The sequence below is a fragment of the Lactuca virosa genome, chromosome 3 (assembly GCF_052849685.1).
Source record: "Lactuca virosa cultivar CGN04683 chromosome 3, Lactuca_virosa_CGN04683_v6, whole genome shotgun sequence".
NCBI classification, from domain to species: domain Eukaryota; kingdom Viridiplantae; phylum Streptophyta; class Magnoliopsida; order Asterales; family Asteraceae; genus Lactuca; species Lactuca virosa.
Window position 1 is genome coordinate 90205728 of NC_136428.1, and position 25653 is coordinate 90231380.

The 25653-nt window shown below is 39.6% G+C and overlaps 3 pseudogenes; all 3 read right to left on the bottom strand.

Annotated features, from left to right (window-relative positions):
• Positions 1-462: 462 nt before the first annotated feature.
• On the bottom strand, positions 463-12236 carry LOC145163808 (G-type lectin S-receptor-like serine/threonine-protein kinase At2g19130; annotated as a pseudogene).
• Positions 12237-13238: 1002 nt separating this feature from the next.
• On the bottom strand, positions 13239-15899 carry LOC145166158 (G-type lectin S-receptor-like serine/threonine-protein kinase At2g19130 pseudogene; annotated as a pseudogene).
• Positions 15900-16578: 679 nt separating this feature from the next.
• LOC145163809 (uncharacterized) lies at positions 16579-25286 on the bottom strand (annotated as a pseudogene).
• Between the last annotated feature and the right edge of the window lie 367 nt (positions 25287-25653).

A 25653-nucleotide genomic window follows, 5' to 3' on the forward strand; every position in this document is an offset into this window, starting at 1 on the left:
CTAGATCTAAAATTATATTTATGATATAAAGCATTGTAAACTTACATGTTATCATGTTATTTTAAATTTATTTAAAAATATATACTTATTTAATGTTATATGATACACTTATATTTTGTAACAATTATTAAATAAATGATAATTTTGTTACTTGTTACTTTTAAATGAGTGTAAAGAGGTCAATTACTTGAACTCAGAGAGTGCATTTAGTAAAAAAAAATAATGTTTATATCAACAATACTTCATCAATTCAGATATCATTATCAATTGATGAGTATACTTTATAAATTCAATACTTAATACAAATAAAAAAAGAAACGGGGCCTTGGTATTTCAATGGTTAAGAGACCATTTATTGGTTGCATTTTCAGAATAAAGATCATTTATTTGCAACAAAAAAAGTCGACTACACGTTTATTTTACAACAATATTATTTCTAATGTGAGTGACTACAATGTCACACTATAAATAATTATAGTGGCAGATCTTGGGTATCGGAGGCATGTCCACATCCAAAACACCTTCAAGAATCCGTTCCACCAAACTCATGGTAGGCCTTCTCTCTTCCTCATCTTGGATGCACCAATTGACCAACACGTAACTTTGCAAATTATTGTCACTTGTTCAACACAAGCTTCCCTGTTTAACCTACTGTCTAGTACGCTAAGGATATCACCTCCCTCTATAAGAACACTTGCGACCAAACCAGGGAAGTACTTACTCCTTGAATCTTCAGATGGTTATGCATTTCTTTTACCATAAACCAATTCAAAAAGCATCATTCCATAGCTATAAACATCTGTTTTGGCTGTGACAGCCACCCCTGATATATAGAATTCTATAGTATTATTCAGAGAATGAATCAAAGTCCCTTTATTGATCATCAACATGCCCTATAAATAGAATCTGTCTACAGGGAGAAAAAGAAGAATAATCAAAACACGAAAAAGTCAGACTAAGCTACGGAAGGAATAATCTAATACTAATCTAATACTAGATAAAGATAAGCAATAAAATAACAATATCCGATACTCCCTCTCAAGATGGAGCATGTAAATTGACAATGCTCATCTTGCCAAGAAGGAATTGAAACTGAGCTGCACCATGACCCTTAGTGAGTAAATCAGCAACTTGCATTTTGGTATTAATTTGCATGGGCAAAATCACCTTTGAAACAATTCGCTCACGAACAAAAAAACAATCCATTTCAACATGCTTCGTGCGTTCATGAAAAACGGGATTATTGGCAATGTGTCTGGCGGCTTGATTGTCACAAAAAAGAGTAGTAGGTTCATGCACATTAACTTGTAAAACTCTAAGCAACCAACGAATCCAAATAACCTCGCTAAATGTCGAAGCCATCGCTCGGTATTCTACCTCGGCTGAAGATCGTGAGACCACCGATTGTTTCTTAGTTTTCCAAGAAACCGGGGCACCACCTAACATAATCAGATAACCAGTCCGGGAACGACGTGTGTATGGACATCCTAGCCGATCAGAATCAGAAAAGGCTATCAACACGTAATCTCCACTTTTCGGTAAAAGAACACCTTGTCCAACTGTGCCTTTTAAGTATCGTAACACACGGTGTAAAGCATCTAAGTGACTACGTCGAGGATCAGCAAGAAACTGACTCAAAACATTAACCGAATATGTAATATCAGGTCGCGTGGCTTGTAGATACAACAAGCGTCCAATAAGCCGACGATATTTTTTTGCATTAACCTTATCTTCATTCTCACAACGATCAAGTTTCAAATTCTGTTCAATAGGAAACGGACTAGGTTTAGAACCTAACATGCCATTATCTTTAAGGATATCCAAGACATACTTTCTTTGACTCAAGACAAGCCCCTTATCAGTTTTTGCAACCTCAATACCAAGAAAGTATTTAAGTTCACCTAAATCCTTGATACTAAAAGCTTCATGCAGTTGCACTTTAACTTGTTGAATACTATCCAATTTGTTTCCAACAATTCTCACATCATCAACATAAATGAGAACAGCCATGTAAACTCCCCTTTTATCCCATAAGAACAAAGAGTGATCTGCTTTAGACTGACAAAACCCCATTCTCAAAAGAAAGGTGGTGAATTTTTGGTACCAGTTGCGTGAAACTTGCTTTAACCCATAGATTGACTTCTTTAATCGACAGACACATGTTTCGTTTTCCTTTGCAAACCCTTGAGGAACCTGCATGTAAACCTCTTCCTTAAGATCTCCATGCAAGAAAGCATTATTCACATCAAGTTGGTGAATAAACCAATTCTTCTTAGCTGCAACTGCCAATAAAATACGAACTGTTACTAGTTTAGCCACCAGTGCAAATGTATCATGGTAATCGACACCTTCCATTTGAGTAAACCCTTTCGCTACTAGTCGTGCTTTGTATCTTTCAATTTCACCATTTCGTTTGAACTTTATCTTATAAATCCACTTTGAATCAATGGCTCATTTTCCTTCAGGAAGGTACGTTAGAGTGCAAGTGTCATTATCAAGAAGTGCTTTAACTTCTCGTTTCATTGCATCACGCCAGTGAGGATTTTGTGAGGCTTCTAAGAAGGTAGTAGCCTCTTTATTAGACGTAATGGCCACAAGATAAGCAACATGTTTATTAGAAATTTTTTTATAAGAAACAAAATGAGAAAGAGGATGTACCGTCGAGGTCTCTTGATCGGAAACAGGTTGTTGATGACTGACCGAAGGGGGAAGTTGTACGAAGTAATCTCGAAATTTTTGTGGTTGCGTTTTTGCTCTAACACTTCTGCTTGGATTTTTTAGATTAATATGCATATGTTGGGCTGGTTCTGAATTAAAATCCGAATTGCCTGATGGGCTGGTAGTAGAAGGCGCATTTGGGCTTATGCTTGGAGTTGGGCTACTTGGTACATATGTGCTTGCTTGCGGCGCTAGGCTACCAAAAGTGTTGGAACTCTCGGACTCCAGCGAACTAGTATACTCAACATGTTGCTAGTCGGTTTCCAGCAAATCATTATGATTTACATGCAAATTTTTGTCACGGTGTTTACTTCCTTCACACATGCCTTCTTGAAATTTAATTGGTAAGTCATCATCACCTTGAATGTCACCTTGTGTATCTTTGAAAGGATACACATTTTCATCAAAAACTACATCCCACTCACAACAATTTTTCTAGAATCAATGTCAAAAATTTTGTAACCCTTAGTAGCTTGTGGGTAACCCAAAAATATACTAGGTCTTCCTCTTAAAGCGAATTTATCTCCCTTCGTGTTGTTGTTTTTGTGGTACGCGAGGCACCCAAATATTTTCATGTGTTCATACCGTGGTTTAGAATTCCAAACAAGTTCATAGGGAGTTTTGTTTTTAATGACCTTTGAAGGGAGTCTATTGATTATATAAGCAGCCGTGAGGATGCACTCTCCCCAAAACCTCTTTGGAATATTTGCTTGAAACTGAATTGCACGTGCAGTTTCTAATAAGTGTCGATATTTTCTTTCCACAACGCCATTTTGTTGTGGCGTATGTGGGCAAGTGGTTTCAAGCAATATGCCCTCTTTATTATAGAAATCACGCATGAAATTGGAGGTAAATTCACCACCATTGTCACATCTAATTCTCTTAATGTGTTTGTCAAACTGAACTCTTATCATCTTGTGAAAATTTATAAGACATTCACTAGCGTTGTTTTTGTGCTTAATGAGAAAACCCCAAACAGCTCTACTATAGTCATCAAGTATAGTGAGAAAATAATTGGCATTTATGTAGGAAGGTATCCGATAACCACCCCCCCCCCCCCCGATATCACAATGTATTAACTCAAAGGTATGATTAGTCTTATTAATGCTAACAGGAAAAGAGTTTCTAATAATTTTAGCCTTAGCATATGAGTCACAAACTTTATTACTAAAATCAATGAAATTGTTGTTAATTAAATCTACTTTTGATAGCTTTCCCTTTGAGGCGTGTCCTAACCTTCTGTGCCAAGTGTATGTCATAACAGTCATGGCTCTTCTGTCTCCGGTCATCCCCATTCGGTACAATCCCCCTTGGCGTCTACCCGATCCAATCAAGCTCCTCGTGTTGAGTTTCTGCATAACACAAAAATCAGGGAAGAAAGTTACAGCACATTGGAGATCTTTAGTGATACGGCTAACTGAAAGTAAATTGCATTTGAACTTTGGTACACATAAAACCCCATTAATTTTCACTCCCCCTGAAATGGTACAATCTCCTTTTCCCTCTAAAGGAATGGCATCACCATTAGGTATTATAAAAGGAGGTTCAAAGTGTGTGGCCCTTTTGTTAGTAAGTAAAATAGGAGTAGAGGTAATGTGTTCAGTACAACCTGAATCAATGATCCAATCATGTTTACCAACCATGTTGGCACTTCGAGGCGGTTTTTCATTAATACTTGAATTCTTGAAGTGATTGATGAACATTTGATACTGTTCTTTGGTAAGTTCAGGTATCGGGCTCTCTTCCACTTCAACATGGGCTGCCATTGTCTTGGGCTTCTCATTCTTCTTTCCGGGCCACCAGTTTGGATACCCAACAAGCTTAAAACACCCCTCACGTTTATGGCCATTTTTATTGCAGTGAGTGCAATGCTCATCTTTCTTGTATTTGAGTGTCTTGGGAACACTCTTTTCTTTTGCTAAATCAAAGTTTGTGTTTCGGCCTTTGAATGTTTTAAAAGCCGTCGGCTCAACAGGTGTTTTTTTGTCATTGGAAATCGTCCTTTGTCTTTCATCTTCAGCTACTAGATGATACACGGTGCTAAGCGAGGGTATCGGTTTAGTGGCTAGGATTTGCGTTTTGATACCAAAGAACTCTCCATCTAATCCCATAAGGAATTGGTATAGGCGTTCTTTCTCTTGATACTCGCTAAGTCTCTTTCCAACTTTGCATGAGCAATTATTGCATGAACACTTTGGGAAGAGCACTATGGATGACGTTTCATCCTAAAGTGAGCGTAAATTAGTATAATAAGTGGAAACAAACGAACCTTCTTGTCTAGTTGCAGATAATTTTTTTTTAATTCAAAGGCTCTTGAAGAACTCTCCTTACCGAATTCCCTTTTCCATCGCGGTGGTGAGCCATCCCTTTACCATCGAGTTGCACCTCATCCAAGGCATGTAATCTGGTTTTCCCTTTTCTGGTTTTTGAAGGGTTCCATCGACAAAATCAATTTTGTTTTTGGCGAATAGAAAGTTTTTCATCTCTTGGCTCCAATCATTAAAATTGGAATCTGATAGAACTTCATTGACATGAAGTTGTTTTGGTACGTCTGAAGGATGAAGATAATATGGCGAATTATGATCGATCCCGCCACCAGAACCTTCTCCGATATCTTTGTCTTTGGCTGCTCCTCCCGTCATTCTTCTAGCGGAAGCAATGTATGTTTTTAGGTCTCAGATTCATGCTCTGATACCATATAGAATTCTATAGTATTATTCTGCGAATGAATCAAAGTCCCTTTATTGATCATCAACATGCCCTATAAATAGAATCCATGTACAGGGAGAAAAAGGAGAATAACCAAAACATGAAAAAGTCAGACTAAGCTATGGAAGGAATAATCTAATACTAATCTAATACTAGATAAAGATAAGCAATAAAATAACAATATCCAATATGATAACCATTCTGGTGCTAGATATCCTATTGTCCCCCTTGTACTTGTCAAAACCCTAGTAAAGCCTCGACCAACAAGCTTTGCCAGACCAAAATCTGTAATTTTAGGACAGAATTCGGCATCTAAGAGAATGTATTCTGGCTTTATGTCACAGTGAATGATACAGTCTCTGCACTTCTCATGAAGATAAACCAAGCCTCTTCCAGTTCCAAGTGCAATCTGATACCTCGTTTCCCCGTTTAGAACTTGTTTTCCACGGAAAAGATGGGTGTCTAGAGAATCGTTTGCCATGAAATCATAAACCAACAACTTATTGTTACCTTGAGCACAGAACCCACGAAGACGTACAAGATTAACGTGTTGGATGGTTCCGATTGTGCTGGCTTCGCTCCTGAACTGGTTCTCTCCTTGGCTGATGCTTTCAAGCTTTTTCACTGCCACAATCGACGAATCATGCAGTACCCCCTTGAACACGGAACCAAATCCACCTCCTCCCAATTTGTTGGAGAAGTTTTTAGTAGCTATTTTTAAATCTCTGTATGCAAATGCCACCAATGATCCCTCCATTCTCGTCTTACCCACCGATAATGTTATCCTCTTTTTTCTATAGATCAAGACCAAATTTACACCCAAGACAAAAACCACACCTCCTACAAACCCAACAACAGCACCCATGTTAACCGGATTACTCTTCTTGTGATGTGGAAGATCTTTAGAAGCGACTTTGAGAAAGATTGTTTTCCCGCTATCATTGTGTTCCGAGAGGTTGAAGAGATCTCCAAACCAAACCGAACAATGATTGTTGACAAAAGAGTAAGCATTACATGAGCAGCTGGTCAAACAGGTGGTACGACATTCTCCAGCACTCCCAAGGTCCAGAGTTATATTTGAAGGTGGGTAGCTCTTGGCTTTAATCATAAAAAAATCTTGCTATAAATCAGTTTTTCTCACACACCCACCAGAGCAATCACTCTGATTCCAATCACTGATTCCAATCACTCTCTGGTCTTGGCTTGAAGCTAGTCAAGCAATTACAAAACGGTAATTCAGTCTGCCAGCAAGTCCCAAAAGCCCCACACCAAGCATAGACCTCACACTGTGTTCTAGGTTGAGTCCAAAACAAATTCCACTCTTTGGTAGCTTCCAACCATGTTTGTTGTTGTGTATGTCCAGAAATATCCATTATAAATCAAGATATAATGGCAGTATTATACAAAGAATAAGTGAGGTAGCTCTCATTCTCATTTGTATGATAGCTGAAATTATAAATGAAATTCAACCTCATTTCAGGTATCAAGTCAAAAACTTTCCTATTCCATGTCCCACTTGTCCAATATTGTTGGAACCCATTCCACTTGCTTACATACTCATTACTAGATGGGTTAAGCTCCAAAGAGAAGAGTCCTACACCAGGATCTTCTTTGCTTCTCCATGATGTAAGAACCTGGCTCGTTTTTGTTATATTATTATAACCAAGTTTAGCACCAGGCAACCAAGTATCAGTTGGGTGGTCAAAACTCTGCCAAAAAGGTTCAATTGAATTTGAAGTACCTGTAATTCTATGAATCTTGATGATCTTATTGATATGAGAAGCCCTCTCTATATACAACAGGAATAGGAGAAATTACAGGGATATACAAAGAGTTATTCTAGGAAATGGCTAATCACTATCAATTTACAATAAATACAAATATATATGGAGATATGTTCTACTAATAGTCCCCCGCAGTCGAAACTGTAGCTGGTCGGATATCGGCATATTGGTAATATGCCGGAACATGGAGAACTCGGCATATTGGTAATCCCTTTGTGAAGATATCGGCATATTGGTAATATGCCGGAACATGGAGAACTCGAAGAGAACCCATGCGTACTTTTTCTCAGACAAAGTGAATATCAATTTCAACATGTTTTGTGCGTTGGCGTTGTACGGAGTTTTGTGTGAGATAAACGGTTGAGATATTGTCACAATAAATAATTGTGGCTTGGCGTGCTGGAAGGTGTAACTCGAGAAGCAAGTTGCGTAGCCAAGTTGTTTCAGCTGCAGTGTTTGCGACCCCTTTGTATTTTGCCTCAGCACTAGAACGAGAGATTGTGGGTTGACGTTTAGATGACCAAGAGACCAGGTTATAACCGAGGAAGACACAGTACCCAGAAGTTGAGCGTCGGGAATCCGGGCACCCTCCCCAATCTGCATCAGAATACCCAGTAAGTTTTATCAGATTTAGAAGGAGTGATGTGTAGACCGTGGTTGCTGGTTCCTTTGAGATACCGCTGAATGCGTTTGAGAAAATTGAAGTGTGGTTCATGTGGATTATGCATGAAGAGACACACTTGTTGGACGGCATATGCGATATCTAGTCGTGTGAAAGTGAGATATTGGAGAGCACCAGCTAAGCTGCGGTAGAGAGAGGGGTCGGACATTGGTTGGCCAGCAGTGCGGCTAAGCTTGGAGCCCATGTCGGCAGGAGTGGTACTTGGTTTGCAGTTTTTCATGTTGGCACGTGTTAAGGTGTCGTTGTTGTATTGAGCTTGAGAGAGAAAGAGACCACCATTTTGATGTTGAACTTGGATGCCGAGGAAGTGATGAAGTTGGCCGAGGTCAGTCATAGCAAATTCTTTAGACAATAGACCAATGAAACGCCGAAGAAGGGATTCACTTGAGGCAGCGAGGACGATGTCATCTACATATAGTAAAAGATATGCCATTTGGTGTCCATGCTTGTAGACAAAAAGGGAGGTGGTGCTTTTAAATCCACATGTTTGGATGAATGTTGCAAATATTTGGTACCAAGCTCGTGGGGCCTGTTTAAGACCGTATAATGATTTCTGTAAGCGGCAAACCTATGTTGGGTTTTTGGTATCGACAAACCCGGGTGGCTGGAACATATAGATTGTTTCATTTATGTCCTATGTAGGAATGCATTCTTTACATCCAGCTGGTGAATAGGCCAAGATCGTGACACAGCAAGGCTAAGAACGGTTCATATCGTGGTAGGTTTTACCACAGGACTAAAGGTCTCATCACAGTCAACGCCTACTTGTTGTCTTTTTCCTTTGATGACTACGTGTGCTTTATATCTTTCAAGAGTCCCATCAGCATGAAACTTGTGCAGAAATAGCCACATACAGCGTATAACATGAGCATCGTTTGGTCGAGGCAATAGATCCCATGTGTGATTGTCTATTAAAGCCTTGTATTCGTTGGTCATAGCTGAGTGCCGGTGCCAGTTAGGATCAGATAATGCCATTTTATAGGATTTGGGTAGGGGCGAAATGGTTGGGTCAGTGGAAGTGGTGTGAAGGTAGAATTGGGTTTTAGGTTTTATGATTTCGGCATTGGAGCATGTGGTCATGGTGTGGGTGGAGGTAGGTGGAGGAGTGTTTGATGGGTGATGTGGTGGCCGTCTGGAATATGTTATGGGGAAGGATGTGGCGTTTGTTGTGGATGGAGATATGGGATTCACTGGGGTTGTTTCAGGTGGATGATTTCCGGGTGGAGGAGTGGTTGTTGGAGCTTCAGTATCGGGGCTGGGGTTGGGGTTGTGTGAAGGTGGAAAGGTATGTTGAGGAGGGGATTGAGGATTTTGATATATAATGGGTGAGGGATCGGTGTCTAGGAAAGAATAATTAGGTTATGGGTTTTGAATAGAGAAAGGGAATGATGTTTCATCAAATGTGACGTGACGAGAGAGGAGGATCTTGTCGGTGGATAAGTCAAGGCATCGATAACCCCGATAGTTGGTCGGGTATCCGAGGAACACACAGGCGGTGGATTTTGGGAAGAGTTTATGTGGGCGGGTGGCAGTGAGGTTGGGGTAGCATGCACAACCGAAGACCCGTAGGTGGTCATATGTAGGGTGTTTTTGGTAGAGTGCGGAAGTTGGAGTGTGGAAGTTGAGTAGTTTGGTGGGTAAGACATTGTGAAGGTAGGCAGCTGTATGGAGGGCGTCAACCCAAAATGTAGGTGGGAAGGAAGCATGGGTAAGAAGAGTGAGCATGAGTTCGTTGATACGACGAATTATGCGTTCAGCTTTCCCATTTTGTTGGGAGGTGTGTGGGCAAGAGAAGCGGATATGAAGGCCGATGGTTGAGGCGAATTGGTTGAAGTGGTGGTTGTCAAATTCGCCTCCTTTGTCACACTAGAAAGTTTTTATATGTTTGTGGAATTGTGTTTGGATGAATTTGTGAAAGTGTTTGAATTTGGCATAGGTTTCAGATTTAAATTTTAAAGGAAAGACCCATGTATAGTGTGTGTCGTCATCAATAATGAGAAGATAATATTTATGGCCACTTTTTCTTGGTAAGGGAGAGGTCCATAAGTCAGCATGGACGAGATCAAATGGTTAAAGTGTGGTTGATGTGGAGTCGGTGAATGGGAGTCTTTTGTGTTTGGCGAGTTGACATGAGTTACATACAAATGAATGATCAAGTTTATTGCAAGAAATAATTTTATTAGAACTAAGGAAGTCCATTACATGATGGCCCGGATGTTCGAGTCTGTTATGCCAAAACATGGAATTAGAGGAAACAAAAAAAGATAAATTTGTTGGAGCGTTGATTGGGTAAAGATCCCCGGAGCTATTGTGCCTCGTCAGTAGTTTCCCACTCTTGTAGTCCTTCACAGATAAACCATAAGGGTCAAATTCGACAGATATCAGATTATCACGGGTGAATTTATGAACGGAAACGAGGTTTTTAATTATACCGGGTGTGTGTAAAATGTCTTTAAGATGGATGGGTTTAGTGGGGTAGGGTAAGGTCGAATGACCTGATCCTAATACCGGCACTCAATTTTCATTCCCAACAAAAACAGATTTAATAGATGACACAGAAGGGGTAGAAATTTTACCTGCATCAGCGGTAAGGTGAGTGGTGGCGCCTGTATCCATGTACCATTGATTGTCATTTGGCTCCAAGGTCATGGTGTTAAAAGCCGCTCCAAGTTATGTTGGTTCAAGAGGATTGATATCAGTGAGATGAGCTTGTTGTGCATAGCTAGTCTGGTTATTGGGTTAGCGGTTTTGTGGGCTGTTCCATGGAGAAGCCCATCCGGGCATAGTTGGATAAGGACAAGGAGGTGTAGTCCACCAGGGGGCAGCAGCCCAATAAGGTATTTGTGGGGGATTGGGCCATTGAGATCTTGGTGGATTAGGTTGAGATCCACGCCGATTAGCTGGAGCATAGAGCACGCAGTCTCCCATGGGGGCAGAGTTTGATTGACATACGCACCGACCAGGTCGTATTCAGTGGAAAGGCCTAGAACAAACTGAAGTACGAGGCGTTTTTCATTCACCGGACAATCAACATCGTTGAGTTGATCAGCGAGTTCTTTCAATCTTTGACAATAATCTTCAAGAGAGGGCATCGCACGAAGAGTCAAATTGTTGAATTCGTGTTCAAGAGCAGCAACCCTAGAACCTTTGTTATTGAGAAAAATATTATGTATTCAGATCCAAGCTTCGTAAGCTGTTGAATCCGGTTCAAGAACACGGGTGAGGAGATCGTCAGAGAGTGTCCCGTAGATCCATTGAAGAACAATGGCGTCAATCTCAGACCAAGACTCATAGTCTTGATCTGTTTTGGCTGGGGGTGCGGTTCCATTAATGTGGGAGAGGACCTTGTATCCACGAGCATGAAGTTTGAAAAGCTTAGCCCAAGAGGAGTAGGTTACCTTCTTTCCATCTAGAATTCTGACTTTGTTTTGAATGTTTGTAGCAGTGTAAACGGGATGGATGGTTTTGGTGGTGTTAGGATCGGATTTGTCACCCATAGGGAAAGGGTAGTGACTTGTAGGGAGAGAAGGGTAGAGACTACACAGTTGTAGCTGTTGCAGAAGGTTCAGAAACGGTGCTGAGCTCTTATCTCTGATACCATGTAATTCTATGAATCTTGATGATCTTATTGATATGAGAAGCCCTCTATATATACAGCAGGAATAGGAGAGATTACAGGGATATACAAAGAGTTATTCTAGGAAATGTCTAATCACTATCAATTTACAATAAATACAAATATATATGGAGATATGTTCTACTAATAGTACCGTCTCTCAAAACTAAGTTACCATCATCAAGAAGAACAGCTATTGCAGACTTCAAAGTGGTGGTGGGAACCAAATCTAGAAGGACTCATTCAAGGGCACCAAATAACCATCAATGATTGTTAATTCTGAACGGAATCTATCAGAGATGGGTGTTTCTCTGTTTGCCACCTAAACTATGGTGGGAGGATTGGAAGAGACCTTTTTATACCAGATGCCTATGTAATACTTGGAAGACTTACCTGCTTTGAAGAAACCCAGTTCAAGCTGTCCACCTTCGGATATGATTGTACAGTCTCCAGACAGAGACTAGACTGGTTTGCAGATATGGTGTTGGCTCCAGATGAGATAGTGATGGATAAATTGAAATACACGAGGTCGAGGACCAGAAACCTCACTATACTTATTTCTTTGAAGACTACTCATAATCTTAGAGAATTAGTTAGTCTGAACCTAACTCTTTTGTTAATTGGTGACTGAGTTGTTAAGTTTAAGATTTATGGTTTAAAACCAACCAACCTGAAACCAAGCAAGAGAAAACCCGAAAACAGAGAAACCGAAACAAGGGATGAGCATCAGAACTGGCCCGGGAAACGAACTTGCTGGAAAATAGGAACCAAACCGGACCGCCGGTTCTACCGGTTCTTGCCGTGTCTTCAATGTTGGAACAGGTCCTTGAGAAATAGCAACATATGGTTCCGGCTTTTGCCGATTCTACCGGTTTCGGTTCCTACCGGTTCCCGGTTTCAAAAATCCACAAGAATATCATCCCGGTCCCGGCCCGATCGGTTCTATCAGATTCCAGTTCTGGTCGGTTCCCCGGTCCAAATGCTCATCCCTAACCGAAACCATTGGTTTTTGGTTGGGTTGGGTTTTAGTTTTCTGAAAACTGATAAATCAGTTTTGGGTTTGGTTTTAGGTCAAAACCAACCCAAACCGACTCATGTTTATCCATAGTTGTAGGATTGGAACGATGGAAGAAAGATGAGAGATAAAAGTTGATATAACAATAATATGACAAGTGGATTGGAAGAATATGGATACCCTCCACCTTAATATAGAACTCACCATAAATATTTTCCAAGCATAACTATTGGCATTATCTTATACCATTAAATCACAAACACACAAATATCAAGCTAATTTTGTAATTTTTGGTCCAAAGATGAAAAAAAAAATTCTTTTAAAAAATGACCAAAGTTGATGGACAACGGGTAATAGTTATCAGAGTAATTTTTTTTTGAAACTTTGACTAAATTTTTGACCTTGTGCCAACCATGTGAATATTTCCATAATGAGAAATTAAATATCCTCCTACTTTTTGTTCCTACATATCCTCCTACCCAATGAAATGGTGACATGTGTAATATTTAATGCTCATTTAATGAGATTTAATGATATTTTAGGATACTAATATGACACATGTCATCATTTAAATGAGTAGGAGGATTAGTAGGATCAAAAGGTAGGAGGATATTTAATTTCTCTTCCATAATTTACTATATTTAAAAAGTAGCATAAGTAGGGTTTGCTACTTTTGATTTCAATTTTCAAATTAAACGGTAAATGAAAGCTACATACAAAAGATAGGTCGTTATCGTGACTTTGACAAAAGATACACCGTGAATGAAGGGTCACACTAAGAACTAAGAACAACTCATTTCCAAGATTATGACCAAAATTCGTTTTTAGCAAAGTCAATTCAAACTTGAGTACCTACCCACTTACTATTAGAATAGTTACGAGACCATCTATTGGTCGCATTTTCATAATAATGATAATACTTATTTATTTTACAACGATATTATGTCTAATATGAATATAACAGAGACAATAAAGAGAATTAATTGCCTTGAAGAAGATGATGTGTTGGACTGGAAATCACCACGTCCAATGAATGTTAATTATAGTGACAGATCTGGGGTACTGGAGGCATCTCCACATCCAAAACCCCTTCAAGAATCCGTTCCACCAGACTCATGGTAGGCCTTCTCTCCTCCTCATCTTGGATGCACCAACACGCAACTTTGCATATTTTTGTCACTTCTTCAACACAAGCTTCTTCCCTATTTAACCTAGTGTCTAGCAGGCTAAGGACATCAGATCCATCTATAAGAACATTTGCGACCAAACCAGGGAAGTATTTACTCCTTGAATCTTCAGATGGTTCTGCATTTCTCTTACCATAAACCAATTCAAAAAGCATCATTCCATAGCTATAAACATCTGCTTTGGCTGTGACAGCCACCCCTGATAACCATTCTGGTGCAAGATATCCTATTGTCCCCCTTGTACTTGTCAAAACCCTACTAAAGTCTCGACCAACAAGCTTTGCCAGACCAAAATCTGCAATTTTTGGACAGAATTCGGCATCTAAAAGAATGTTTTCTGGCTTTATGTCACAGTGAATGATACAGTCTCTGCACTTCTCATGAAGATAAATCAAGCCTCTTGCAGTTCCAAGTGCAATCTGATACCTCGTTTCCCAGTTTAGAACTTGCTTTCCATGGAAAAGATGGGTGTCCAGAGAACCGTTTGCCATGTAATCATATACCAACAGCTTATTGTTACCTTGTGCACAAAACCCACGAAGGCGTACAAGATTAACATGTTGGATCGTACCGATTGTGCTGACTTCGCTCCTGAACTGTTTCTCTCCTTGGCTGATGCTTTCCAGCTTTTTCACTGCCACAATTGATGAATCACGCAGTACACCCTTGAAAACAGAGCCAAAACCACCTCCTCCTAATTTGTCCGAGAAATTTTTTGTGGCAATTTGTAAATCTTTGTAGACAAATGACACCAATGATCCCTCCATTCTCGTCTTACCCACCAATATCCTCTTTTTATTATAAATTAAAAGCACAATTAGACCCGAGAGAAAAACCACACCTCCTACAAACCCAACAACAGCACCCACGGTGACCCAATTAGTCTTTTTATGATGTGGAAGATCTTTAGAAGCGACTTTGACAAAGATTGTTTTCCCACTATCATTGTCTTCCGAGAGGTTCAGGAGATCTCCATCCCAAACCGAACACTGATTATCAACAAAAAAGTATGCATTACATGAGCAACTGTTCAAACAGGTTGTACCACATTCTCCAGCACTCCCAACTGCCATGGATTTATTTGGAGGCAAACTCTTGACTGTAATCTTGAGAAAATCAGCCTTTTCCACGTTTCTCCCACACTGTAAATCGGTTTTTCGTACACATCCACCCGAAAAATCACTCTGATTCCAATCACTCTCAGATCTAGGCTTGAAGCCAGTCAAGCAACTACAGAAAGGTAATGCTGATTGGCTGCAACTCCCAAAAGCCCCACACAAAGCATAGACCTCACACTGCGTTCTAGGTTGAGACCAAAATAAATTCCACTCTTTGGTAGCTTCCAACCATGTTAGTTGCTGAACTTGACCAGAAACATCCATTATATTTCTAGATATAATGGAAGGATTATACAAAGAATAAGTGAAGTAACTCTCATTCTCGTTCGTATGGTAGCTGAAATTGTAAATATAATTCAACCTCATTTCAGGCAATAAGTCAAATGTTTTCCCATTCCATGCACCACTTATCCAATATTGGTGGGAGCCATTCCACTTGATTACATACTCATTACTAGACGGTTGAAGCTCGAAAGAGAAGAGTCCTACACCAGGATCGTCTTTGCTTCTCCATGATGTAAGAACCTGGTTCTTTTTTGTTCTATTATCATAACCAAATTTAGCACCAGGCAACCAAGTATGCGTTGGGTGATCAAAACTTTGCCAAATAGGTTCAACTGAATTGGAGCTGTTACTCAAAACTAAGTTACCATCATCACGAAGAACAGCTATTGCAGACTTCAAAGTGGTGGTGGGGGTGGTGACGTTTGTGGACCAAATCTGGAACTTGGACTCGTTCAAGAGCACCAAATTACCATCAATGATTTTTAATTCTGAACGGAATCTATCAGAGATGGGTGTTTCTCTGTTTGCCACCCAAACTATGGTGGGAAGATTGAAATAGAGCTTCTTATAATACCATATGCCTATGTAATACTTGGAAGAGTTGCCTGCTTTGAAGAAACCCAGCTCGAATTGTTCACCTTCGGATATGATTGTATGGTCTCCAGACAGAGACTGGTTTGCAGAGATGGTGTTGGCTCCAGATGAGATGGTGATGGATAAAGTGAAATACAGGAGGACCACAAACCTCACTATACTTATTTCTTTGAACAAGCACATGACTTGTAAAAAGTTTGGAAAGTGAGATATATATATATATATATATATATATATATATATATATATAGATATAGAGAGAAACAGAGATGACAGGTATTGTATCATATGCAGAAACAAAGCACCAGGATTGGATTTTATACAACTCACATTTGAGCCCTTAGGTGAAGTTCTTAATTGGTTTCTAGTCAACAAAAATAGTAGTCTAACTTGCTAAACCCACTTGGAATAATAACTGTACAAGTCAGTCAATATAATTTATAATACTTCTCCATTCCAATTCCTTTCATATGTTGGACAAGTCATATCCAACAGTATAAATACAAGCTTAAATTTTCTACTTGGTGGGACTTGACATCTTTGTCATCTCCATCAGTTCCAACCAAGCTTATACCATGTCTCATTTTTCCCTTTGAAGAAACCATGAACCTCACCATCAATGCTAAAAGAGAAAGATGTCGATGTAACACACATCACAAACCACCAGATCATAACCGACATGGATGCCAAAAAGGACTGAAGAAAAGCCCAATCAACCATGTCATAAACTCATGTAGAAGGATCCAACCATTCCATTTCTAAGAACGTAAATAACTGCTCAAAATTTTTTAAGTCCAAATATATTCATTTTTTTATTTCCATACGCTTTTTCCAAGTTGCACATATACAGTACAGATTTACAGTCACTAACCTATTTAAGCACAAACAGTACATAGTTTAATCATCACAATACTCTTCATTACTTAACTTCACACCACATTTAAACCTTCTTAACAAACTGACCCTACTTTTACAAAAGCTTGAATGATAATGTTTGATCCTTTTTCTCTTTAACTTTTCATCAGACATACATTTGCCTCTAACTCTTTCCCTATCTTCCTCAACCATATATTTTTCATATAAACTCGATGTTCCATAGATGTGGCGAAGATGGTAACAAGGATCAACATAAGAAGATGATGAAGACACAATACCTTTCATTTGAGTTGGGCATATGAACTTAACAAACTCCACTATCTCTGTGAAACAAGATCAGAATACACAACTGTGTAGATGTAATCATGCTGTTTTTCAGTTTTATTTCTATATCTATTTCCCGTATCCAAATCAAGGAAGACTGATCCAGACCATCTCTACTGTCTTCACACCGCAAGAAGATTTATTTTTATTTAGTGCCCATGGAAGGCCAGATGGCATGATGCCAATGGTGGGACGCATGGTATTTAGTCCTTCTACGGTTTCAATGCTAAAACTGTAACGAGGGACAGCTCGTATTCTTGTTAAAGTAGTTTTGGTTGTGAAGTTGTAATGTAATCCTAGAATTTGCAATGTCTGTAATCGCTCTGGCCACTGTTGGGATAATCGCTTTGAGTCAAATATGGATTTGTAGTTCAAAACTTCAAATGGTAAAATAGGAAAGTTTATTTTTTATTAAGTTTTTCCTAGTTTTTGTGTTGGAGTAGGTCTCTTTTAGAATTAGTATAAGTAAGGGTGGTACGTACCTTTGTTTTATTATTCCAGAATAAGTTTATAATGGAATTTGGCCAAAAAACTCTCTCCGTATATTGCATTAATAATATGTATATATAGATACACAATTTACACTTTGGTACCACATAGTTTACAATAATGAATTTCCTAGTCTAATATACCCCTTCAGTCTAAGGAGGAGGATGACGGATGCTTAGACTGGATCTGAAGTCGTTAAAAAGTACTCGTGGTATCCCTTTGGTGAATATATCAGCTATTTGGTAGCGAGATGCGACATGTAAAACCCTGATATGACCGCGTTGAACCTTCTCTCGTACGAAATGTATATCAATTTCAATGTGTTTGGTTCGTTGATGTTGAATTGGATTTCCCGACATGTAAATGGCGCTGACGTTGTCACAATAAACTAGAGACGTGCGTGTCGGATGGTGACCAAGTTCAAGAAGGAGGTTTCTAAGCCAACAAACCTCTGCAACAACGTTAGCGACGCCTCTATACTCTGCCTCAGCACTAGAACGGGAGACGGGCGTTTGACGCTTGGATGACCATGATAGTAAGTTGTCACCCAGAAACACACAATAGCCAGAAGTAGATCGTCGTGTGTCTGGACAACCGGCCCAATCAGCATCGCTATAAGCAGTAAGAGTGGAGGTCGTGTTACGATGCAAGTATAATCCCACGTCAATTGTACCTTTAATGTATCTTAGAATGTGTTTTAGAGCATTCATGTGTGACGTCCGTGGAGCATGCATATGCATGCAAATTTGTTGTACAACGTATGAAATATCTGGACGTGTGAACGTGAGATACTGTAAGGCACCAGGAAGACTGCGATAAATAGTGGGATCAGCAATCAATTCCCCTGTGGTGCTACTGAGCTTCCCGTCTGTGTCGACAGGAGTATGTACCGGATTACATTGGGCCATATTTGCCCGTAAAAGAATATCGACGACATATTTCTGTTGTGATCAAAATAAACCTTTTGGGTCCCGCTTCACTGAAATTCCCAAGAAATAGCTAAGGTGGCCCAAGTCCTTCATGGAAAACTCGTTGGATAGACGAGTCATAAGATGTTGTTTTAGAGCCGGTGATGATGTGGTAAGAACTATATCATCAACATATAAAAGAAGATATGATGTATCCCTGCCATGGTTGTAGATGAACAAGGAATGATCACAAGCACTATGTCGAAATCCGAGTGTGGTGACATAATCTGTGAATCTTTGGTACCATGCACGAGGTGCCTGTTTCAACCCGTATAGGGACTTTTTCAGTCGGCAAACATGATGTGGATAAGAAGAATTTCGGAAGCCCATGGGTTTATGCATGTATACCGTTTCTGCTAAATGCACGTGTAGAAAAGCGTTTTTAACATCCAGTTGATTAATTTCCCATTGGTGAGATAACACAATGCTGAGGACTGTTCGAATGGTCGCCGGTTTAACAACTGGACTGAACGTCTCGTCGCAATCAACTTCAACCTGATGTGACCTGCCATCACAAACCAAACGCGCTTTGTAGCGCTCAAGTGATCCGTCAGATTTGGTTTTATGTTTGAAAATCCACATGCACCTGATAATGTTCATGTTTGGACGCATCGGTACCAATTCCCATGTATTATTATCAATAAGGGCATTAAACTCATCAGTCATGGCACGGTTCCAAATGGGATTGTTAAGGGCTTTAGTCGTGGTGTGGGGGAGTGGCTCGAAAGGTGCAAAAGTATGGAGAGTAAACATTTGTTTGGGTTTGGATGAGCCGGTCATGCTACGTGTGCACATGGTACGGGTAGGTGGTGGTGGATTAGGGACAGGCTCGGTGGATGATGGTGTTGGTTGTGATGGTAGGGGCAGTTGGGTTTCAGTTAGGGGGGTGGGTGAGGTTCTGTTGGTTTATTTCGATGGGTGTAGGTTTTGAGGGTGGATGTTGCTTGAGTGTGAGCATGAGCAGGTGATTGTGGTGGGGTGATGGTTTCGGTTTGTGGTATTGGAGGAATGGGAGGAGGCATTTGGGTTGGTGAGGTAGTGGTGACGGATTCCCAGATACATGGATGAAGATCACTGGATTGGTTTAAGTGAAGGAAGTTATAGGAAGGTAGCGAGGAGTGAAGGTTGGCAAATGGGAAAACATTTTCATCAAAGAGAACGTGACGAGAAATAATTATCTTTTTGGTGGAGAGTTCATAACATTTATACCCCCTATGGTTGGAGGGGTACCCGAGAAATACACACGGTGTTGATCGGTTTTCAAGTTTGTGAATAGAAGTAGAGGGAATAAGAGGATAACAAAGACAACCAAACGTTCTTAGGTGGGTGTATGTGGGATGTTTGTTGTAGAGAAGTAGGGTTGCGGTGGAGTTGTTTTTGGTTTTGGATGGTAGGATGTTGAGAATGTAGGTGGCCATTTGTAGGGCATGATGCCAGAAAGTTGGTGGTAGAGAGGCATGGGTAAGAAGGGTACGAATAATGTTGTTTATTGATCGAATTTTTCGTTCAGCTTTCCCATTTTCAGAGGATGTGTGAGGGAAAGAGAACCTGAAAACCATCCCGTGTTGAGTACAGAAATCATGAAACGACTTATTGTTGTACTCAGTTCCATTATCGCACTGAAAACTTTTAATTTCTCGTTCAAACTGTGTGTTAATGAGCTTGTAGAAATTTAAGAAAGTGGAGTAGACATGTGACTTGTTTGTGAGTGGGTAAGTCCATAGATAGTTTGTATAATCGTCGAGAAATAGGATATAATAACGGTGACCCCCTGAACTAGGAACTGGGGAGGTCCATAAATCACTATGTATAATATCAAACGGTAAACACGTAACAGAAACGGAATCGTAAAACGGTAATTTGATATGTTTACCAAAAACACACGATTGACATAAATGTTTGTCTGAAAAGGTCTTAACAGAAATGAAATTGCGTTTATTTAAGACTCTCAATAAAGATGAACTAGGGTGACCCAAACGCTTATGCCAAAGATCTTGTGTCAAAGCAGCAAAGGTAGAAGGTGGTGTGACTTGAGCAGAAGGTAGTGAGAGGGGATAGAGTTCTCCAGTGTTGTCACATCGAAGGATAGGAATCCACGTCTGGTAGTCCTTCACAAGAAAACCAAAACGATCAAATTCAATAGAAATGGGGTTATCAGTTGTTAAACGTCGAACTGAAAGTAGGTTTTTGATCGGTTTAGGTGCATGATGGATATTATTAAGTTTTAAAGGAGGGTAAGGTGGTTGTAGGGTTGTGTGACCGGTTCCATGGATGGGTATTTGAGAACCATTGCCAACGACGATATTGTTTTGTATACCATTATTGAAATAATTGGAAATGTTACCTGTTGTATTCGACATGTGGTTGGTAGCACCGGAATCGAGATACCAGTTCTGGTCCGGGTTTAATGTCATAGTATGCATCGCCTGGTCAATGTTGGTCGGGGTATTTGATTGAGAAGCTGCATAACCATATGGATTAGCGCCAAGAACACCTGCAAAGTTAGGATTTCTATTTTGATAACTGTTCACCGGGTTCGTAGGGTATGGTGCGGGTGGAAAGTTCCATTGGTGTGGCTGCCAAGGGGCATTCCATCCGATTGTTGGCTGTTGGGGATAGTAATTTTGGTGAAAATTTGCTACACGTCCGCGACCCCGACCCCGACCGCGTCCCCAACCCCCTCTACCATTGTGCCGCCCCTGCCACCATAGTCAAACTGTTGGAATTGACCGCGCACACTACTACTACAGTACTGTTGTTCGGTTGGCAGTGGATGGTGTTGTCGGTCAGTGGTGGCTGTTGTCTGAGTATTCAAGGCGGCTGTTGCTGTATCAGTCGATGCCTTGGAGGTGGTTGCGGTTAGGATGGTGCTGAAATTATGATTCTTGCGGGTTTCTTCCAGGATTAGTTTTGATCGGGCGGTGTAGAAATCTGGTAGAGGTGTAGATTGTTGGAGTATAGTAGCAAGGCTTTCAAATTTGTCTCCAAGCCCGTTGATTAACTGAAGAACTAGACGATCATTAGAAACTGGGGCATCAACATTGGTGAGTTGATCAGACAAGGTTTTGAGTTCTTGACAATAAGCAGAAACATTAGAGAAGGATTCCAATTTGACATTGCTGAACTTGTTTTCTAGGTACAACGCCCTTGAAGGTTTACTGTCAATGAAGATGTTTTCCAACAATTTACAGGCTTGTTCTGCTATGGAATCAGGTTTTAGAATGGTAATTAACAAATCTTTTGAAATCGTACTGTAAATCCATTGGAGGACAATGGAATCATGACGTTTGTGAAGGGCCATAGCATCTACGTTTTCCTTATCTTTGTTTGTTGCAGGTTTAGAGGGAGAAGCTTCCTGCGGTAGAATATGATGAATGACTTCATGTACCCGACAGTGAATCTTGAATAATTCAACCCATGATGTGTATTGCCCGTCATCCATCTCCAGAATAATTGGGATGAAATTTCTGATGTTTGTGACAGTAACAGCAGGATGTAATGAAGCCATTAATTGATGAGAATAGGAGGAGAAAATCGACAGGTACTGAAGGTTGCTGATGGAAAAAAAAAAGAAAAAAAAAGAAAAATAGAACAAGAAGAAGAAGGAGATGCGACAGGGAGAATGTGTGATTGAAGGTTTTAGGAGAAAGGGGAAAAAATAGTGCGGCTAGGGTAATTAGCGCTCTGATACCATAATGGAATTTGGCCAAAAAACTCTCTCCGTATATTGCATTAATAATATGTATATATAGATACACAATTTACACTTTGGTACCACATAGTTTACAATAATGAATTTCCTAGTCTAATAGTTTATTAAGCCAATAATATTTAGACTCCAAGCAATCTTCTCATTCCCTTGTTTTTTAGATTTTGTTGCTAATTCTCTGTTCTCATTTCTTTCTTATTTTCCGTTCTCTACTTGTTGTTACCTTAGTGCATAAGGTACCTAGTGTGAAGAAGTTTATTCAACAGCCACACCCAAATCTGCATAAGATGCATGCACTCAATTTGATCCTGATCCTAACATATGTTGTTGACATGATAAGGAAACTATATGATTAATAGTGAATATTACCTTTACTTTCAGCGTGTTTGAGATGTAGAATAATAAATCTTTCCCTAATGAGTCTATGCCAATGATGATGTCATGCTCAGGATAAGAGTTTATGATATTCACCGCCTGCAGATATAAGATTTTTCAATTAGATTATGGTCCTAAAAAGCATCCTATATTATAATTTGAAATTAAATACAATAACATATATTAACTCAAATAAGGATCAAAATTGCAAGAGAAAACTTTTTGGAACCAAAATTGCAAGAAATCAGATAAACTCAGGGACAATTTTTGTAATTTACTCTAATAATAATAACAGAAGTACAAAACACATCACCTGTTGAGCAGCAACTTCCCGAGATGGAAATGAATATGATGGGTTGCAGTAAGTGTTATCTATGTAAAGGGTATCCACTTTATGATTGTTGAGAGCACTAAGAAGCATGTTCTTTCCTATCTCTGTAATTTTACTTGTTACTTCCTAACGAAAATCACCAGTGTAAAGCATTTTCCCAAAATCACTTCGGAATAGATACATAACTACACCCACCACATACAAAAATAATAAATAGAAACTAACAGACATTACATTATATATTTAAAATCCGGGACAAGAACAAGGTCAAAAAGCAAACTTTAGGCTGAAAAGAAATTGGTAAATTAGTTTCTGCAGCAACAGGACTTTTAAATACAAATGTTCCATATCAATCTATACGAGAAACTCAAGAACTCACATCAGTTACATATTTGATATATGAAGGGAGATAGTGAGGGAAAGGATAAAGTGGCTAAATTTATGGATTCAAGTATGGGTGTTTGAAGCCTATCTAAACAAAACTTCAATTTATCAGCAAGCAGAACTATTCAATTTATCTGTCAAAGAAACCTCAAATGAAAATAGTCAAAAAGTTCAGGCATATTAAAGAAGCACTTTAAGAGGAAGAAAATGGAATTCAAAATCAGATATACTTCAACTACTAAAGGCGTGTTTGGCAAAAATAGCTGGTAGCGGATAAATTGTAGCGGGTTGCTTGTAGCTTGTAACGTTTTATTAAATACTACGTGAAGTAGCATTTGGATTTGGAGTGTTTTGTTTAAACTAAACGCTAGAAGCTTGCAGTGCCAAATGAGGCTTTCTGTTCAAAACGGAGCGTTTTGTCAAACGCTAGAAGCTGGAAGCTCTCAAACACTCCGTCTCGAACACGCCCTAAATCTTCCTCCCTAAACTAAATGATCCAGACTTCCAAAATGCATTATGATCCATTCAGTTGCATAGTTCACCACTAATAAGTTTTAACGGGAATTCACTAAGTGGCTTCAAGTATAAACTACAAAATAATCATGCATTCATTTAATAGCAAACAAAATTTATTCAGAAATCGAAATTAAACAAGTTATTAGAAATGAACTATATAAAATCCAAAACAGGCTTACCAGAGCAATGATTGGCATAATGGCTAGAACTTCAACCCTAGTTTCCAAGCGAGACCACAAGGAAACCAAATATAACGAGTACCATTGTCCAATTTTGAGAACTCGAAGCAACGAGAGGTCGAAACCGGGGAATTTGAGATAGAAAAGCTTAGCGTAATGGGAGAGCAGAATAGTGGACCTTTCTTCCATCGAGACGACAAACCAACGGAATGATCGACGTGATGGTTTTTTTTATCAAACCTTTTAACATTTAAATTACAATCTTAGTTATCATAGTACAGTGAATGAGAAGGAAAATGGGCAACAAGTTGTGCCGCTAAGCCTTTCTGTATGGTAAAACAAATTCTTTTGAAGACTACATCCATAGATCTAGGGGATATAACATTGTTATGCATTATTTATTGTAATCTATTAAGAACCTTTACCGCATCCGGTCCAAGGAAACCAAATGTATCAAATGTCAATGGTATGAAGACGTGTTGATTTTCCATGCACGATTTCTCATGTTTAGTGATCTTGCATGTAGCAGCTTTTAATGCAGTCTATCCCGCTGTGAAACCCCAAGCCCTCAAGCCTATGAGATGGGATATCCCTATAAGATCCACCCATACGTGTTTCCCTTCAACCCATTCAAAAATCAAAACGCCAACCGGTCTAAGGGTTGACCTTCATTTTATCGGGTCAGTCAAAAAATTCACATTCACAGGACCCTCTTTCTTGACAGAACCCTAGCACACTTAAATATGTCGACCAAAACATCCTTAACCTTATCGTGCCTGTATTTGAACCCCGAGATCTTTGCAATGAACTGCATGCTCTCCAAAAGATTCCAAACAAGCCTTGCGGCACACCGAACATATCTCGTCAGTTGGTAATATTGGAATCATGAGACGATATTTGAGGATGGTGCGATACTCCATAGGATACATATGTTGGCCAAGCCGATCTATAGGGATAGGTAGAAGAAAATCTTGAGCATGTGGTGCACATAAACACTGGAAAACTGCTTTCTGTCGAGCCGTCATGTTAAAATGCACTTTCATATCTTGGATAATTTTACTAAAAAGGGTAGTCGCCAGTGTATTCTGGGATTTAAGGATGGCGGTGTCCTTTGTTATAAAACTACTAAGGTCAATGTCTTGAAGCTTGTTACGCAGAGAAGCTAAGGCACAAGAATAATCATAATCCATATCATATATTCCGCTATCCCATAAGATATGGTATTGCAATACCGAAGCTTAGGCCCTTGAGTCAACAAAAGCATACAAGGTAGTCTCTACTGCCGAGTATAAACCCAAGCCACCAAACCTAATGGGTAAGGAAGCAATTCGCCACCATATGTCACCAAAGAAAGGGCCACCACAAACCACAATGTCCTCAATCGCCCAGCGCAACCTGTTTTCAAATAACAACGCCGCATCCTCCATGTGAATGGGTTGGCACGTCCTCAGCCTAAACAAAAGTTTAGTAATACCCATACAAGACCAAAGTAGAAGGAGCTCACCATGCGGGTCAGACAATTGTGGGAGAAGACGCATGAAATTCACAACGTTTTCAGCTCTCTTTATGGCTAAGCTGCTAATGAAACTAGCATCTCTACTAATAGCTCCCCCAAGAAGTTTCACCCCACCGATCAACTGATATCATTCCCCTCTCTATTCGAGAATATTTAGATCTAAATTTTCTGCGAAAACTAGGGTTTAAAGGTTGAGTCGTTCAAGTGCATTAGTAAATTTTGGAAAGGGTGAAAGATATGAAACCTCATATCTTATGTATATATATATATATATATAT